Below are 18,099 nucleotides of genomic sequence, written 5' to 3' on the forward strand. Positions count from 1 at the left end.
ATCATCTTTCTCATTCAGGCTGAGACAGTGCTGTAGGTAAACGTAAACTCGCTATTTTACCATGATGGCTGAAATCTGCCTTTGCCCAGTTAACATCAATTGTGACCTGTTTATGTTTTAGGAGAGTCTATTTTTTTTTTCCTAAGATGTTTTTCTCTGAAAACAAGAATGCGTGTATATGACCACTGCAAGAGAAACCTGTCGGTTAACCATACCAAATATCATAATAAAATTTCTTTTCAAGCAAGGCAGTTTCCACAAAAGTAATGATAAACACTAAGCATCAGGGGCACTTCAGGAAAACAAAGTGAGGCTAAGACAGGCGGCTGGCCAGGCTTTTCCGCAGTCACCACCATGCAGGGTACCAGACCTGGGACCACAGACACAAAAGAAACAGGGAAGAATTTGAAGCAAAGAAATGGAACTGCAGGTGTCTATCAAACACTCAGACTGCTGGGCGGGTTCTAGGAGGAAGATATTAGGGTCGGATTGTGAACCAAGATGCCCACCACAGCTTCTTAGGGTCAGCACAGTTCAGGGATTCCGGGCCCTGAAAATTCAGTCTTGGCCAGGGAACACTGCGCAAGCTCGGAGGCTCAGTGCTACCAAAGCAATGCCTCCCCCTTCCCAGAAGCCTAGCTTCCCCTCACTTACCTAGTGCGCAGGCGCAGTGGTAAGGGGGCGTGGCAACGTTGTCACGCCCCTCAGAGTTGTGGCTGAAGGGGCTGGTGATTCCAATGCAGCAGAAGTTCCCAGGAACTGTCTGGGACCAGGAAACAGCAAAGCGGTGCTACCCTCGGGAAGAAAGGTGAACGAAGCTCTGAGCGAAAGACTCGGAGAAGGGGTCCTGGAAGGTCAGACCCCGGGGTAGGGGTCGCTAGGGGCCGAGGCAGGGAGCGGGGATGGCGGAGCGGAGCCGTGGGGCCTCGTGATGGACGGGCGATAGGCCAATAGGGGAAGGGCTAGCCATGGAGGGCGGGACCTTCGGAGAACCCGCGGGCTGGGGAGCTGCTTGTGGGCCTCCTTCCTTACATTAGAGAATGTTTGCCCAGCGGTTTTCTGAAATGTTTAGTGATTGCCACTCTGGAGCCTGTGCGCCACAGACCTGGCGCGGGGTTCCATGGTAAACATGGGCGAGAGATCTTGCTCCTGAATTCCCACGGAGCCCCTCATGTCTCAGAAGGTGACAGGAGATGTCTTCAGCAGTGCTGAGCTGAATCTGTTGCTGTGGGATTTAATCTCTCCTGGTGTTTACTCGCGGTTGACCTGTGCTGCTTGTGGAATGATGAGCTCCCTAATTAGGTTCACAGGGAAGAGAAATGATGATTACTTACTTTCTGCATTGTTGTACGCTGTCATTCTAAAATTGCTTAGCGTAGTGTTTTCTTTTACCTTACTTACTGTGGAGAGAGGAAGGGTCATGGAATATGATGTTCAAGGGCATGAGGGAACTGCAGAGACCTTTCCCCTGGGCTCAGCCATGTGCCCTCTGAGCTTGATTAAATCACTTTTCGAAGTCTCATCTTCACCTATGAAAAGCTGATAGAAATACAAAGCACAGGAGATTTCTGCCATTAAGGATGGAGCTTGGACTGGATATTCAAGTCAGGACATCGTTCTACCCACATCTGTGAAGAGCAGAAACCTATGGCTACGCCCCTGTATGTCTTAACTGGGTACTTACACATTTATCAGAATTTTATTAAATGCCCTTGAGGTGCTAAATGCTCTATCCAAAGATCTGAAATCAGAGAAGAACAAGGCAGGAAAATATTTCTCCTTTTATGTAGTTCAGGTTCCCCAAGTTGTCAAGAACCGTGAATAAAGTAGGTTTAGTTAGCTCTAAGAACTACAACAAAATTAAGTGCAAGGTGGTGTAATAAATGTGTGACCTAAGGCAGCATTTGTGCATAGTGTGTGTGTGTGTACGTGTATGCGTGCACGTGGTGTATGTGCGTGCCTGTGTTGCGCTGTGTTGGACTCTGTCAGGTGGCCAAAGTGGTATGGAGAATGAGCTGAGTCCTGAATACTGGGTCATCATTTCCAAGGCAGGCGAACCAGCAATGCACAGGATGGTTAGTTCAGGCCCATTGCCAAGCAGTATGTAGACTGACCTGCAAGCTACCTTTAGAGAGGGAGTAGGCGGTGCTCATCAGTCTGTGTTTGGGGACTGGAAACTAAGCCACAGGAAAAGGATTTACCTGGCAGAGGGATTGAAGAGCAGGCTGGGTGCAGACTAAAAGACGTGGGTGATCAGAAAGTATTGGGCTAAGGAAGTCAGATTGGAGCTCCATCGGACAACTTAGCACCCAACAGAATAACAATCGTGGTATTTTCTTATTCGTGAGGCTCCTGGAGCTGCTGGAAGGCTGACCAGGCTTGTGCTTCCCACCTGGAAGAAGTGCATCCTGCCAAGGACATGTGTTCCTCATTTTCCCCGAGTCCCAGTTAATTTTTCCGTGTGTGTCATGTCAGTAAATTCCTCTTGTTCCTCAGCAAGATCTCTTGCAGCCATGTGAACTGAACGAAAGCAGAGGCATATGTACCTGGTTTGAAGCACTGGTTTTCCTCCTCTTAATTGTGACTTTGAGCAGTTATTTACTGTTCCCTGCTCCTCCCTACCTAGTGCTTTAGAGTGACCCCAAGCCTTTGTGCAGGCAAGTGCTGTATGGCTGAGCCACTGCCCCAGCCAGGAATTAATTTCTTTTCTTTTTAAATTAATTTTTGTGCATTTTATTTTTATTTTTTTATTTTTTTATTTTTTTATTTTTTTGTCTTTTTCCTTTTTATCGGTACCGGGGATCGAACTCACGACTTCCTGCTTTCAAGGCAGGCGCTTATGCCGCTGTTTTTGTGCATTTTAGATATGCATGATGCTAGCACTCATCATTGGGAATTTGTACCCATGTATGATGTACCTTGCAGCTTTTTCCCCTTTCCCTCTCTTCCCGTTGACTGCTCTTCTGCGCCTCGTTTACAGCAGCTGTACTTCCATTTTTTCCTTCTATTCTCTCTTGTTCTTCTCCCAGCTCCCTCCCAGTTCCTCTCCCTAGCTCCCTTTCTCATTTGAACATTGTCTTTCTATTTCACACTCTCTAATATACATTTTGGTCCTCATTTACACTTTGAGTTTGTCACAGTACGTAAACTGTGCAACATTTGAACACGTGTCTGATTAACTTCATTTAAGAGCTGACTCAGTGTGTATCCATTTACCTAGAAATGTCTCAAGCTCATCCTTCTTTATGGCTGAGTAGTACTGCGTTGTATGAAAGGAACACATCTTCGGCATTCATTCATCAGCTAATGGGCATTTGGGTTGTTTCCAGGACTTAACTTCTATAAACTGTGCTGCTATCGACATGGGCCTGCATATATTGCTGTGATATGATGCTTTGCATTGCTTTGGAAGATACCAAGAAGGGGTACAACTGGGCCAAATGGAACCTGTAGGCCTGGGTTTTGAGGAATCTCCACACTTATTTCCACAGTGTTCGCACCAGTCTGTACTCCCACCAATAGGGCATATGGACTGCTTTTTCCCCACAGCCCCTCCAGTATTTGTTATTGGTTGGTTTCTGGATAATAGCCATTCTTTGTGGAGTGAGATGGAATCTCAGGGTTGTTTTAATTTGCATCTTCTAAGTGACTAGTGATCTTGAACATTTTTGCATGTATTTATTTGCCTTTCGTATTTCCTCATTTAAGAAGTATGTATTCATTTCATATGCCCACTTTTGGATTTTGGCTTTAAATTTGGAGGGTCTGATTTTATTGAGTTCTTCATATATTCTATACATAAATTCTAAATATATATTCTAGATATTCCTTTGAGGAATAATGATAAAAAATTTTTCCCTTGTCTTGGTTGTCTTTTCACTCTGTTTTTAGTTTCTTTTGCTGTGCAAATGCTTTTTAGTATGACAGAATCTCAGTTGTGGATTTTTTGTGATTTTTTTGGGAGATTAGATTTTTGTTTATAAAGTCTTTGCCTATACCTGTGTCTTCAAGATTTCAACCTTTTTTCTCTTGCAGCAGGCTTAATGTTTCTGTTTTAATATTTAAATAATTGATTGATTCATTGCCTAATGAGAAATACAGGCCTAGTTTTAGTCTTTGGAATGTGGAAAATAGTTTTCTCCCACTATTTTTTAAAGTGGTACCCTTTCTATAATGATGTTTGAACCTTTTGTAAAAGATAAGGTAGCTGAGTATGTTTGGACTTGTGTCTACATCTTTTTTCCTGTTCCACTGACCTTTCCTGTTCCACAGGTTTGTTTTGTTTCTCAGTACTGTGGTGTTTTTGTCATGTAACCATCACAATGATGGTTATACTGCAAGCAGGGAGGGACCACAGGCTCCTGAGGCACCGCGGCCTGTGGTGAGTACCCTAACCCGGCTGCGATTGAAGAACTGTGGAGCTTCCAAGGGGCAGGTGGATACACAGTGTCCCTGAGGCCCAGCTTGTCTGGAACTGTGGAGTTCTGAGCAGGCAGAGGAGGCCCATTGGTTCTGCAGGCCCAATGGCTTGGGGTAGCGTGGTGCCAGAGTCTCAGTAGCTGTAAACATAGAAGGGGATTTTCAACAGATCCTGAGGAAGCTTTTAACACTTGAAACACAGAAATATAGGAAAATGACAAAACAAAAGACCAAATTACAACCTCAAACCTCCAGCCCATCTCAAGAAACCCTAGGAGCAATGTATATAGAAGAAAATATATGCCATTCACCTCAAATATCGGACACAATAGCTACTGAAATTGACAAGCAACTCCAGGAAGCTTTAAAGAAATTCAAACTCGAAATAATCTCCCAGATAAAAGAAGAAATGATAAAAGAAATGAAAGAGATTCTAAATATATCTAAAGAAAACACAGATAAAAAATTGGGGGAACTAAACAAAATAGAATCCCTAGACGAGCAATATAAGAAACAGAATACATAATGCAGATGCACAGAGATATACAGGAAATAAAAAACTCCACTGAAAGTTGTAAAAACCGCCTTAATGAAAGTGAAGAATGAATTTCAGACCTTGAAGACAGGATTGCAGCTAGTGAACAGGAAAGGAAAGATCTTTTAAAAATAACAAGGAATCAGGAAACAACAATTCAACAACTGCAAGACGATGCAAAGAAGAATAACATAAGAATGATAGAGATTAAGGAAAAAGAAGGAGACAACATAAAGGATATCAAGAGGATATTTAGAGAAGTAATAGCTGAAAATTTCCCAAGCATGAGATCAGAAACTACATCAGGATCAGTGAAGCATATAAAACTACACCCAGACATATAATAATCACCGTCACAGAAATCCAACACAAGAATAGATTATTAAAAGCTGTCAGAGAGAAAAGACAGATCACTTATAAAGGAAAACCTATCAGAATCACAGCAGAATTCTCAGCACAAACGATAAAGTCAAGAAGAGCATGGAGTGAAGTATTCCAGATCCTAAAGCAAAATGATTTCCAACATAAACTGATGTATCCTGCAAAACTATCATTCAGAATTGATGGTGAAATTCCATGACAAAAACAGCTGAAGAACTTCATGAACACAAAACCAACCCTGCAAAAGATACTGAAAGACAGTTTAGATACACAAAGGAAAAAACCACTAAGCAAAGCAAATAATTAAACAGAACAGAAAGATAAAGATGCAACAGCAGAGAGATAACATGCCAACAATAAACCAGCATTTAACAGTAATAACTATTAATGTAAATGGTCTCAATGCACCAATCAAAAGAAACAGACTAGCAGAATGGATCAAGAAACAAAATCCAACCATATGCTGTTTACAGGAAACCCATCTAACCCAGAAGGATACTCACAGACTGAAAGTCAAAGGATGGAAAACAATACTTCATGCAGCACGAATCCAAAGAAAGGCAGGAGTAGCCATTCTGTTTGCAGACAACGTGAACTTTAAACCAACAATGACCGTAAAGGACAAAGTAGGTCACTACATACGCGTAAGGGGAAAACTCCAAGAGGAAGAGATAACTATCTTAAATATATACGCACCAAACTCCAGAGCACCAGTTATATAAAACAATTATTAACAGAAATGAAAACTCAAATTATCAGTAACACAATTGTAACAGGAGACCTTAATATGCCATTGACACCAAGGGACAGATCAACCAGACAGAAAATGAGCAAAGAAATAACAGAACTGAATCATACCTGTGAACAAATGGGTTTGATAGACATATACAGAATGTTCCACCCAACATCAGAATACAGATTCTTCTCAGCAGTACATGGATCATTCTCTAAAATAGACCATATATTAGCTCACAGAACATACTTAAACAAGTGCAAAAGAGCTGAAATCATCCCTTGCATGTTATCGGATCATAGCGCTCTGACATTCGAAATTAATGATAAAAGATACTGCAAAAATCCTGCAAACACATGGAAACTGAATAACACTCTCTTGAGTAATCAGTGGGTCACAGAAGAAATTAAAGAAAAAATTAAACAATACCTAAAAGAAAATTAAAATGCAGATACAACTTTCCGGAATCTGTGGGATGCAATGAAAGCCGTCCTGAGAGGAAAATTTATTGCACTGAGTTCCCACATCAGGAAAACAGAACGAATACAAATAAATAACTTGACGCTACACCTCAAACAGCTAGAAAAAGAAGAGCAAGTCAAGCCCAAAGCCAAAAGAGGAGAGGAAATTATAAAAATCAGAGCAGAAAGCAATGCAACAGAGACTAAGAAAACAATCCAAAGAATCAACGAATCAAAGAGTTGGTTCTTTGAAAGAATAAATAAAATCGATAATCCCCTAGCCAACCTTATTAAAAAAAGGGAAGAAAAAGCTCAAATTCATGCAATAAGAAATGAAAAAGGAGAAATCACTACAGACCCAATAGAAATACAGAAGATCATCAACACCTATTTCGAAAACCTCTACTCTCAAAAGTTTGATAACACCGAAGAAATAGACAGATTCTTAGAAGCATATGAAGTGCCAAAGCTAGATCAAGAGGATGTAAAAACTGTTGAATAACCCAATCTCTGTTAATGAAATTGAAAATGTAATTAAGTCCTTACCCACCAAGAAGATTCCAGGCCCAGATGGATTCACTGCAGAATTCTACAAGAAATACAAAGAAGACCTAATGCCGACACTCCTCAAACTATTCAATGAAATTGAAAGGGAAGCAATCCTTCCTAAGTCATTCCTAGAAGCAAATATTACTGCAGTACCAAAACCTGAGAAAGACCCAACTAAAAAAGAGAACTATAGACCGATCTCCCTAATGAACACAGATGCAAAAATCCTCAATAAAATATTGGCAAATAGGATCCAGCAAATCATCAAGAAGATTATACACCATGACCAAGTGGGATTCATCCCAGGAATGCAAGGATGGTTCAACATATGCCAATCAATAAATGTAATCCACCATATCAATAAAGCCAAAAATAAGAATCACATGATCATTTCTATAGATGCAGAAAAAGCCTTTGATAAGGTCCAACATTTATTCATGATAAAAACTTTACAGAAAATTGGAATAGATGGTCTTTACCTCAATATGATAAAGGCCATTTATGACAAACCAACAGCCAGCATCATACTAAATGGCCAAAAACTGAAAGCCTTTACTTTAAAATCAGGCACAAGACAAGGATGTCCTTTATCACCACTCCTATTCAATATAGTACTGGAAGTACTAGCCAGAGCAATTAGGCAAGAAAGAGAAATAAAAGGGGTAAAGATAGGAAAAGAAGAAGTTAAGTTATCATTGTTTGCAGATGACATGATACTCTACATAGAAGACCCCCTAAACTCCATTGAAAGACTTAGATACAATAAATAAATTCAGTAATGTGGCTGGATACAAAATCAATACTCAAATCAATAGCATTCCTATACAAAAACAACAAAATCACAGAGAGGGAAATAAGAGAAACTGGACTATTCACATTAGCAACCAAAAAAATGAAATATTTAGGAATTACTCTTACGAAAGAAGTGAAAGACTTATACAGTGAAAATTATAATACACTGAAAAAGGAAATTGAAGATGATCTCAGAAAATGGAAAGACATCCCTTGCTCATGGATAGGAAGAACAAACATTGTGAAGATGGCCATTCTCCCAAAACTCTTATACAGATTCAATGCAATCCCAATAGAAATACCATCAACATACCTTATAGATCTAGAGAAATCACTCCTAAATTTCATCTGGAACCAGAAGAGACCTAGAATCACAAAGGCAATTCTAAGCAGCAAAGACAAAGCAGGAGGCATCACAATCCCTGACTTGAAGTTATACTACAAAGCAACAGTAGTAAAATCAACATGGTATTGGAATCAAAACAGAGCCGAAGATCAATGGAATACATTAAAAGATACAACCACAACTACAAACACACTCAACCACCTTATCTTTGATAAAGGATCCAAGCAGGTTCACTGGAAGAACGACAGTCTCTTTAATAAATGGTGCTGGAAAAACTGGCTCTCCATTTGCCGAAAACTAAAGCTAGACCCATGTCTATCACCATGTACTAAATTAAAATCTAAATGGGTCAAAGATCTGAATATTAAAACAGAAACACTAAAACTATTGGAAGACAAATTGGGTGGAAATCTTGGAGACATAGGAGTAGGTAGAGAATTCATGAACAGGACTCAAACCGCACGGGAAACACTTCCCAGAATCAATAACTGGGACCACTTCTTATTAAAAAGTTTCTGCATGTCAAAAGAAATCTCCAGCATAGTGAAAAGAAAACCCACAAACTGAGAAAAGAACTTAATGAACTCCCCCTCAGACAAGGGACTCTTGTCTAAAACATATAAAGAATTAAAAAAACTCAGACCTCCAAAATTCAAAGATCCAATCCAAAAATGGGCATCTGAGATGAATACGCAGTTCTCAGATGAAGAAATGCAAATGGCAAATAAATACATGAAAAAATGTTCATCATCATTGGTCATTAGAGAAATGCAAATTAAAACCACACTGAGATACCATCTCACTCCTGAAAGAATGGCCAGGATCAAGAAAACCAACAACAACAAATACTGGAGAGGCTGTGGGGAAAAAGGAACTCTCCTGCACTGTTGGTGGGAGTGTAGACTGGTACAGCCTTTGTGGAGATCTGTCTGGAGATTTCTCAAAAATTTGGGATTGGAAATCCCATTTATTCCAGCTATTCCACTTCTAGGCATATTCCCAGAAGAGCTGAAAACATCATACCACAGTGATATATGTGCACCTATGTTTATAGCAGCACAATTTGTAATCGCCAGATCTTGGAAACAACCCAAGTGTCCATCAACTGAGGAATGGATAAAAAAGTAGTGGTATTTCTATACAATGGAGTATTATTCAGCTATAAAGAAGGATCACATTGAGATATTTATCAATAAATGGGCGCAGCTTGAGACCATACTCATAAGTGAAATAAATCAATCCCGCATGTATGAATACCGAATAGTTTCCCTAATGTAAGTAATGATTCAAATGTATAAAAATATGTGGTAATCATGATTCCCCATTATGTGGCCTTGAAGCCTTATAAAATTTTCACTTATTAATTAGAAAGGCTTTATTCTGGGCTTCTTGATATGGAAATATTTGAAGCTATAGTATATGAAGTTTTATCCAAATATTTCAAGTAAAAAGACAGACACTCTGGTAACTACTATTCAGTTGGGTTATTTGGTGATGAAACACGAGGTTGCTGAAACAGTCATGCTTTGACCTCTATTGTTATATTGTTATGTCCTGTTTTAACTCAATCTCTCCCTTATTCTTTAAAATAATTATTTAGTTAATTCTTATATTTGTTTTAATTAAGGGGAAAAATTAAAAAAATAGGATATATTATAGTAACTCTTTTTGATTTCCTATTAACTTGTTTTGAAGTCCTGTAATACTCCCACGATCTTGTTTTGACTGATGAGACTCTGCTCCATTCTGTGCGATAGTATCAAGTTTGAGGGTATAGGCAACTACTTTGAAGGCAATAAGATTCACTAAGATGCCCATTCTGGTTTGACTATTGTCTCCTTTGGAAGTCCTGTAATGTTTACAATGCCTAAGTTTTATTGGTCTTGTTCTCTACTGTTTTGTCCAACTTTATAATATCTAATGAGATGGACAATTCTTTTTAAGGAAACAAGAGACAACGTTGATAACCATTGTTGATAACCTTGTACTCTGTTCTACATCATGTGCTATGTCTATCCTTGGTTTGACTGACAGCTTTGTTTTGCCATATTTGACTTTATTCTCTCCCCCCCACAAAAAAGTAATAAGAACTAAGGAGTAATAAAATCCAAAATGTGTAAATTTTGTTGTAAAAAAGAGAGGGGGAAAAAAAGAGCTCTAACGGATATAACAGCAAGTATGTTTAGGGGTGTTAAATAGCTGACTGTATTAATGTTTTTGGATCATTGAACACAGCTGTTTGCAGTCTCTCTGTTTGAATGTCTACTTTGTATTCTTTGATACTGTGATTTGAGCAACTATTTCCAAGATGATAATATGTAATCTATTTACAGGTGATTTCTTACTGTTATGTTTTTTTTTTGTAGTTATGTATTATGTGTACCCTTACACTGCTTTGTTTTGTTTTGTGTTTTTCTCTTTTTCCTCTTAAATAAAATTAAAAAAAAAATGATAGTTATAGGTGGTTATAGGTTCTGTATTATAATTTCAAGTCTGGAATTGTGATGCCCGCTGCTTTGCCTTGGTTGCTCACTATTGTGTTTGCTATTTTAGATCTCTTCTGGTTCAAAATCAACTTTCAAAATGTTTTCTCTAATTCTGTGAGCCATACTGTTAGTATTTTGATCAGAATGGCATCAAATTTATATAACAATTTTGGGAGTATGTACGTTTTCTCTCTGTTATTTTTTCCTACCCAGAACAAGCAATATGGTTTCTTTTTCTGTTAACCTTTTCCATTCCCTTTTCCCAGGTATTGTAGTTTTCAATGTAAGTGCTTTTATTTTCTTCATTCAATTACATGCTAAGTATTGCATTTTGGGGGGATTCCATTGCAAAAGTTGGTGTTTGTGTAATTTCTCTCTGGGTTTGTTATTTGTGTACAGAAATGCTATGAATTTTGCATCTGGCAATACTGCTGAATTTGGTTATTAAATGCAGGTGTCTTTTGGTGGACATTTTGGCATCATCTATGTATTGTATCATGTATGCACAAATGATGACTTCTTCCCTTTTTGTCCTTATTCATTTTATATCTTTCTCTTGTCTAATTGCTCTAGCTAATGTTTCCAGAACTATATTGAATAGGAGTGTTAATAATGAACATCCTTTTCCTTTTCCTGATTGTAGAATAAAAACTTTGTATTTTTGTCCATTTAGTATGACACTGGCTATTGGTTGGTCATACTTGGATTTATTTAGATTAAGAACATCTAGTCTGATTTTGTATAGGAATGTTTTTATCTGGATGGGTGTTGAACTTTGTATCCTATATTCTGATACTATGCATGGAGTAATTTCAGTTCCTTTGTGTTTACTTAAGCATGTTGTGTGGATTAGTATGTGGTCTGTCTTGAATAACATCCCATGCACAGCTGAGAAGAACATGTATTCTGATGTTTTAGGGAGGAACACTGTATAACCATCTACTAAGTGCATTCATTTGCAGATTTGGATTAGTTCGGATATTTCTTGATTGATTTCTTGTCTAGTTGGTGTGTCTTTTTTACCAATAGGTTATTAAGGTCCCCTATTGCAATATGGTTTTCCATGTCTGTTAATATCTTTGATATAGTTGTGTGCAGTGGTATTTGGTACATGCATGTTTATGATTTTTTCCCCTTGCAGTTTTCCCTTAGCAAGGTTAAAGTGACCTTCTTTGACTCTTTTGATCAGTCTTGGCTTGAAGTTCACTTTATTTGTGCTTTTCCTGGGTTCCTGTTGCATGAAGTCTTGTTTCCTATGCTTTGAGTTTCAGTGTATTGATCAGGTTTTTAGTTAATTGTGTTTCTTGTATTCAGCATATGGTTGGTTCATTTTCTTGACACATTCTGCCAGTGTGCTTCTTTTGAATGGTGAATTGAGGCCATTTACAATGATGGTTATAGGTGATAAGTATTGATTTGTTCTTGTCATATTATTTTCCTGTTGTTGGTTTCTTTCTTTTTGTCTCTATTTAAGTGCTTGCTCTGGTTCGTAGTGCTTCCTGTTGTAATTTTTAGAATTGTCATTCATAACTCTTTCTAGAAAACCTTTGAGTAATCTTTATAGGGTTGTTTTATCGGTCATGGATTTCTTCAGTTGTTCTTTGTCATGGAAGTGTCTTATTTCTCCATCAATTTTGAAAGATAATTTTGCAGGATACATCGAACTTGGTTGGACATTGTTTCTTTCAGGATCTGAAGTACTTCTGCTTTACTTGTTTATATTGAGAAGCCTGCTGCAATTCTGATATCTTTCCGTGAGATATTTTCTCTTACAGTTTTTTATATTTTGTCCTAGTGTTGAATTTGTAGAATCTTTACTATTATATGTGTTTTGGGTAGATTTTATTTCCTAGTTTGCTTTTTGTTTTGTTTTGCTTTTGATACAAGATCTTGCTTTGTTATATAGACTGACCATTAACTCATTGTGTAGCTCAGCGTGTCTTTGAACTCATGGTGATTCTTCTTCCTCAGCCTCCTGAGTGCTGGGAGTGTAGGTGTGCACCACCATGACCTGCTTGGGTAGATTTTTTTTTGATCGTAGCTAATTGGAAATGTCTATGCCTTAATCATCTGAATGTGAAATTCTTTTTCCACTTTTGCAAAGTTTTCTACCATTACTTTGGTGACTAGATTTTTTGTGTTGTTTGTACTGTCTCCTGATTTTTCATTGAGTCTGTTCAATCTTACATTATTCTTTGAATCAGCTAGCAGCTGGTGGATTGAGTTTTCATGGTCTATTTTTGTTTTTAACAAATCTTTCTTTTCATGCTCACAAATCAAATTCTGTTGTCTAGATCGAATATTCTGTCCTCACATTGCTTGGTGCTGCTATGTATACTTCTAATGGAATTTTTTTAATCTCCTGGATGTTTGTTTGAATCTGTTTCATAGATTTGATTTTTTTCCTATTTTGGGCATTTATAGTTTCCCTCAGTTGCCTAAACTGTTCTGTTTTTTATGTATATCTTCTCTAGAATCACTAATCATGCCCTTCATTATGCCCATCATCTGCTTGGTTACCTCCACTGATTCCACTTTCGAGCATCCAGATAGGTTGCTTTCAAATGGCTCCACCTCACCGCCCTTTGGGTTTGGATTTTTTTTTCCCTTTTAATGGGTACCAGGAATCGAACTCACGACTGCCTGCTTGCAAGGCAGGTGCTTATGCCTCTGAGCTAAATCCCCAGTCCCTGGGTTTGCTTTTTCGCAGCTGCAGATCTCGAGCTGCGGCTGGCTTCTGTGTCTTCTCTGTTTCTATTTTTAGCTCAGTGAAATTGCTGCTTTAATGCTTGTGTATTGTTTATGCTGCCTTCAAGAACTCTTGGGAAATGACTACTTCTCAGAGATGTCTTCAAGTTGTCGCTGACTTTGGGTGTTGATTCTGTTTTAAGATTCTCCTGGTTCAAATTATTTGGGATGAGAATCTGCTGCTTATTTGGCTTACTAGCTTGTGGTTCTTTGGCCCTGGTTTGTAGAATTGTTTATGATCTGCAGACAGTCTCAGTGTTGGCATGTATGGAAGAACACATGATTAGACTGCTTTCGTCACTTTGGTTAAAATAGCACAATGAGGAAGAATAGCATCCTACACTCCCTAGAAAATGACAACCTTGGGGCCAGGGATATAGCTCAGTGGCACAAGTTCCTTTCTGGGAAATGACAACCTTGGTAACTATTAATTTGCCAATTTTAAACATATGATCAGGACTTGTAGTTATGTAACCAAATCTAAAACAAACTAAAAAATTCTGTACAGTTAATGTCTCTTCATTATGGCCGTTTACCCTCAGGGAAAATGTTTAAAAGGGGTTAGAGGGAAAAAAGGGAACAACAGAAGAAGATAAAGGGATTAGAAGCAAGACTGGAGGACAAAGGAAGATTGTACAGGCTTTGGGAATTGGTGAAGAGATCCAGAGAAAAGAAAGGAAGACAGACAGGAAAAGAAGAAAAGAAACAAAAACACGTAACTTGAAAGATGTTCTGGTATAAAAACAACAAAAAACAATTGAGAAAAAGAAAAGAAATAAAAAATAAACACAAAAATTAAATGTTAAACAGCAAAAAAAAAAAAGTAGAGATAAGAAATGTTCACTTTACAGTGTGTCTCTGCTGTCACTGGTTGACAGAGGGGCCAGACAGAGCCCAGATCTATGTTGACTGATTCCAGCAAACCAGCAGTAGAATTACGGTGGTGGTGGATAATCCCAGCAGGCCTGGGCCTTTAGTTCCCCTGAAGTTCAGACTACTGCATTCTGGCTATGGCCTTGGGCCTGGTTTTCAGCCCACTTCACCCCAAATGACTGCTGCTGACTTAAACTTTGCTCCCTGGACCAACTTGAGCATGGCTTCCTTTCACTCTGACACTTGCAGCCACTAGATGGCGCCAGGCCTCCAGGTGTTCTGAGTTGTGACTTTTTTTTTTTTTTTTTTGGGTAAAAAGACCTTTTATTTTTTTTAATTTAAAAAAAGATTAAGGTAAAAGAGGACATAACAAAACAGGTCAGAACAGAACAATTTAAGCAACATAGTGTTTCATCACAAGACAACTCGACATAACAGTGGCTATCATAGTGTCTCTTTCCTTGAAATATTGAGTATAACTTCATACACTATAGTATCAAACATAACAAGACAGTGTAAAACCATTCAAGAGAATGAAAGTATTTCAGGGTATTCAGAACCAACTAACAGAAAACGAACAATAGTTACTATATTATTTTCTTGTCCATAAAAATTTTTGTTTATACTATCACGTATAATAAAATCCAAAAACATACAACATGATAAAACCGATGGAGACAGAAGAACAAGAGCTTGGTAGGACTTCAAAACAAGATGATATTAAATCAGCACTATCTATTATAATGTCTCATTTTCTTCAAAATAGCTGTTCATACCATCACAGACAGCAAAATCAAACAAGCTGGAATAAAACCATTCCAACTAATGAATGAAAACATTATAAGGCTTCAAAGCAATATAATGGGGAATCATGATCACCACATACTTTTATGTATTCTTACCAATTTTTACATTAGGGAAACTATTTGGTGTTTATATATGTGAGTTTGATTTATTTTGCTGATGAGTATGGTCTCAAGCTGCATCCATTTATTTATAAATCTCAATATGATCATTCTTTATAGCTGAGTAGTACTCTATTGTATAAAAATACCACAACTTTTTATCCACTTCTCAGTTGATGGACACTTAGGTTGTTCCCAAGATCTTGCTATTACAAATTGTGCTGCTATAAACATGGGTGCACATATATCACTGTGGTATGATGTTTTCAGTTCTTCTGGGAATATGCCTAGAAGTGGAATAGCTGGAACAAATGGGACTTCCAATCCCAGCTTTTTGAGAAATCTCCAGACTGACCTCCACAATGGTTGTACCAGTCTACACTCCCATCAACAGTGCAGGAGAGTTCCTTTTTCCCCACAGCCTCTCTAACATTTGTTGTTGGTTTTCTTGATCCTGGCCATTCTTTCAGGAGTGAGATGGCATCTCAGTGTGGTTTTAATTTGCATTTCTCTAATGACCAATGATGATGAACATTTTTTCATGTGTTTATTTACCATTTGTATTTCTTCATCTAAGAATTGTGTATTCATCCCAGATGCCCATTTTTGGAATGGGTCCTTGAATTTTGGGGGTCTGATTTTTTTTAATTCTCTATATGTTTTAGACAGAAGTCCTTTGTCTGAGGGACAGTTCACTAAGATTTTTTTCCCAGTTTGTAGGTTTTCTTTTCACTATGCTGGAGATTTCTTTTGACGTGCAGAAACTTTTTTTTTATTTAAGAGGAAAAAGAGAAAAACACAAAACAAAACAAAGCAGTGTAAGGTTACACATAATACATAACTACAAAAAAAAACATAACAGTAAGAAATCACCTGTTAATAGATTACATATTATCATCTTGGAAATAGTTGCTCAAATCACAGTATCAAAGAATACAAAGTAGACATTCAAACAGAGAGACTGCAAACAGCTGTGTTCAATGATCCAAAAACATTAATATAGTCAGCTATTTAACACCCCTAAACACACTTGCTGTTATATCCGTTAGAGCTCTTTTTTTTTCCTCCCTCTCTTTTTTACAACAAAATTTACACATTTTGGATTTTATTACTCCTTAGTTCTTATTAATTTTTTGGGGGGGGAGAAAATAAAGTCAAATATGGCAAAACAAAGCTGTAAGTCAAAACCAAGGATAGACATAGCACATGATGTAGAACAGAGTACAAGGTTATCAACAATGGTTATCAACGTTGTCTCTTGTTTCCTTAAAAAGAATTGTCTATCTCATTAGATATTATAAAGTTGGACAAAACAGTGGAGAACAAGACCAATAAAACTTAGGCATTGTGAACATTACAGGACTTCCAAAGGAGACAATAGTCAAACCAGAATGGGCATCTTTGTGAATCTTATTGCCTTCAAATTAGTTGCCTATACCCTCAGACTTGCTACTATCGCACAGAATGGAACAGAGTCTAATCAGTCAAAACAAGATCGTGGTGTGACTTCTGTTGCCCCTTTCCTGAAAGGCTGCTGAGCAGTCGTCCTTTCCTGGGGGACGTGTGAACCTGAATAGCTCACAACCCCTGCAGTCCACAGAATCCACTGCTCTGTTCTCCCAGTGTGTTTCTCCATGGAAGCCCCTTGGGTGACCGGTAGTCCCTGTGCCTCTGGGGGTTCAAGGCGTCCCTCGATTTCCCAGAAGATGGGCTCAGGGAGAAAACAGTGCTTGCCACTTCCCTGCTCTGCATTCTGGTCCCCTCTTCATTCTCCTCGTAGGCTGTAATTCTCACCTCAGATCCTTTCAGGGTCCCAGGAACCAATTCCCTCCTCCTCTTCTTCTTCTCATTGCTGTATTCTGGTGTCCGGATTTCAAATATTTGAGAGACTGTTTCTCTGTTCACCACTCTGCCATCCTCCTGCAAGTGCAGCAGTTATTTAATTTCTATGTACGTTGCAATCCAACAGCTGTATTGTTTTGTAGAGACCAGCAGAATAAAGATGTATTAATAGAATGGGTTTTAGACTTTTAAATATATATACTGAGAAGAGATGGACCTCTCATCTATGTTACAGAAATTACTTCCTAAGTTATTTAGAGTTAGAGAAATTGCTTCCTAAGTGGGAGGCAAAGCAGGAGAACCGGTCCTCCGAATGGCAGTTAGAGGAGGACAAAATTTGCAACACTCACAGAGAAAATTTCAAGAGAGAAACATGAAATGAAGAAGTTGCTCTGAGCCCTTGCTTGGCTGGGGAGGACAAATGTTGTGTTTGAGAATTAGGACTTTGAGTGCTACTTGTCTCTTCTGAACAAGCCTTGCTGGTGACGCTGCTGGTGCCAGGGTCTTGAGCCTTCCTCAAGGGAGAAGGTGAGACATCTTGGGTTTGCAGGTACCATGTGGCTGAGTCCTGTGAGGGGATGCTGCAGAGGACTCACCAGTACCAGCCTTGATCCCAGCAGCACCTACCTTTCCACAGGAAATGTCCACTGCATGGAGATGCTGAGAAGCCCACATGGTAGGAGCCATGAATTTTGACCATGCTGGGGAGGGGAGCAGAGGGAAGGCTCGGGAGGGGCCTGGGCTGAGAGCAGGGGCTTAGGAGACCAATAAGAGACCTAGGGGCCCTGAGAGCAAACAGTGGCAAAGCTGGCCCTGCCCTCTCCCAAGAAGGGAAGGAGCCCAGTCCCTGGTTAGGAGCTGGACTTACAGGCAGTATATGAAGAACAGAAAGTAGCCTCCGATAATGCATCTGATTGATGTGTGAGTGGATGACACCACTGAGGTGTAACTTGGAGGGTCCTTTAGACCACATACAGAAAAGCAGGTCTTCCTCTGTATCCCAGAGCTCCCTCCTGGTCATTGAGACAT

The 18,099-nt window shown here is 38.8% G+C and overlaps 1 long non-coding RNA gene across 3 annotated transcripts in view; it reads left to right on the forward strand.

Moving 5' to 3' along the window:
- Positions 1-672: 672 nt before the first annotated feature.
- The window catches only part of LOC106027333 (uncharacterized), a 37,374-nt gene continuing 19,947 nt past the window's right edge, over positions 673-18,099 (forward strand). For 2 of the 3 annotated variants that reach the window (XR_010040319.1, XR_010040320.1), the window contains exons 1-2: positions 673-808; positions 17,621-17,746. This is a non-coding gene — a long non-coding RNA (uncharacterized LOC106027333). The remainder of the gene's footprint in view (positions 809-17,620; positions 17,747-18,099) is intronic. The other variant, XR_010040321.1, reaches the window with a different exon arrangement.

Source organism: Cavia porcellus, unplaced genomic scaffold (genome assembly GCF_034190915.1).
Source record: "Cavia porcellus strain 051 isolate PalLab524CR breed Dunkin Hartley unplaced genomic scaffold, mCavPor4.1 scaffold_17, whole genome shotgun sequence".
In the NCBI taxonomy this organism is placed as follows: Eukaryota; Metazoa; Chordata; class Mammalia; order Rodentia; family Caviidae; genus Cavia; species Cavia porcellus.